Source organism: Priapulus caudatus, unplaced genomic scaffold (genome assembly GCF_000485595.1).
Source record: "Priapulus caudatus unplaced genomic scaffold, Priapulus_caudatus-5.0.1 Scaffold1961, whole genome shotgun sequence".
In the NCBI taxonomy this organism is placed as follows: Eukaryota; Metazoa; Priapulida; class Priapulimorpha; order Priapulimorphida; family Priapulidae; genus Priapulus; species Priapulus caudatus.
Genome location: NW_014579022.1, coordinates 15,064 through 17,149, shown reverse-complemented (window position 1 = coordinate 17,149; position 2,086 = coordinate 15,064).

The following is a 2,086-nucleotide window of genomic DNA, read 5'->3' as shown; positions in this document are numbered from 1 at the left end:
TTTGATCATCATTAGTTACACACGGTGGCCAATTTGAAAAATGGCCGCCATTTTTTTTCAGCAGCATATTTTCAAGGTTGTCCACCTGGAAGTTGTTCAGGGAGGTCCCCTGAACACGTTGATACCAAACAACCTTTTATAGCATCCCGGTTCTGGTTTACCCCAAAAATGGGGTTTTGCCCCCTGGGTAAAGAGCATTTCACTACTTATGCTTACATGCTTTTTCGGTGGTGGTATGTAGATTGGTGGCTAACTGGTCATGTTTTGTTGTTTCTTACCTGTGCATGAAATACTTCCATGTAAACCTTATCCCTCTCCTTTCTTTACTGCGTAACTCTAGCCTCATTCACACACACATACACAGATCAAAAACCCACCTGCTACACTTCTAAGATTTTAGGACAGAAAAACCCATTTTACACTTATGAACAAGACGTGCCACATTGTTTTCAGAAATAGTCTCGTGATATCATATACATTAAATTCGAAACATTTGAAATGTAGATGTAGCAGGCAGGTTTTTGACAAGCAAACTAGTGCTGCAATTATTTATTGTGAAACTGATTCCTTCCAAATTCCAATTCCTCAATCCAAATCTGCTCAGATCTAGAGGAGAAGACTTGATTACGTTTAAATTGCTCAGGGTGCAAGATGAAGACATGATAAACTGTAATTTTTTTAAGTGACAAAAAGTATTGACATCTGTCCACCCTTACTACACCTGTTAATCAACTTTACTGAAATAGAATATAAAAGAAAAGTATCTTTTGTATTTCTTAGAGACTTCGGCTCAAGTGGGTGCGTTTGCAATGTTTCATACCCTATTTTAATTTCAAAGTGCATATTGCTTAGCTGTTTACAGGAGTTTGCGAATCATAAATCAAATCATCCCTTTAAATTTGCAATAAATCTTTGCAACTCTAAAGTACACATACACAACATATTTTCAGATAATACAAGTTTGCTCAGCTGTATGATACATTTTCAGAATTGACTGAATTGAACGTTGAAAGCGAACATGGATTCACCATCATCTTCGCAGGGGTCAAAGCCCAGCCCAGATGTAGACCCAAATTCCTGCCCAAGTCCTGCCCCGAGTCCCGGACCCAGTCCGTTAAAGAGAAGGAGAAGCACCGTTAATGATCTGAGGACGACTCTCCAGGAATATGAAGCCAATGCTGACACCAGTCTCAGAGCAGCCCTGTATTCAATCTCCACTAGAGAAACTCAGCATAGTACAAAAGCTCTTCAGAGGCATCTTCAGCAGACCAAAGCAGCTATGAACAAATCCCTCTGGCTGCTTTCAGAGCTTGAGAAAATGTCCAACACCATGGCAATAACTGTGAAAGACAGAGAGACATACAATGCTTATCTACATAGACAGAACAGTGACTTAACATGGAAGATGAAAACAATGGAGACGGAAAATCGGGAACTTAAGACAAAAGTTACTGATCTCACCAGGATACTGACTGATGATTTCGATGATGAACAGAGCAGCAGCCTTCAAGCTTCACAGGACAGCAGCCTTCAAGCTTCACAGGACAGCAACCTTCAAGCTTCACAGGACAGCAGCCTTCAAGCTTCACAGGACAGCAGCCTTCAAGCTTCACAGGACAGCAACCTTCAAGCTTCACAGGACAGCAGCCTTCAAGCTTTACAGGACAGCAACCTTCAAGCTTCACAGGACAGCAGCCTTCAAGCTTCGCGGGACAGCAACCTTCAAGCTTCACAGGACAGCAACCTTCAAGCTTTACAGGACAGCGGCCTTCAAGCTTCACAGGACAGCAGCCTTCAAGCTTCACAGGACAGCAACCTTCAAGCTTCACAGGACAGCAGCCTTCAAGCTTCGCGGGACAGCAACCTTCAAGCTTCACAGGACAGCAACCTTCAATCTTCACAGGACAGCGGCCTTCAAGCTTCACAGGACAGCAACTTTCAAGCTTCACAGGACAGCAGCCTTCAAGCTTTACAGGACAGCAACCTTCAAGCTTCACAGGACAGCAGCCTTCAAGCTTCACAGGACAGCAACCTTCAAGCTTCACAGGACAGCAACCTTCAAGCTTCACAGGACAGCGGCCTTCAA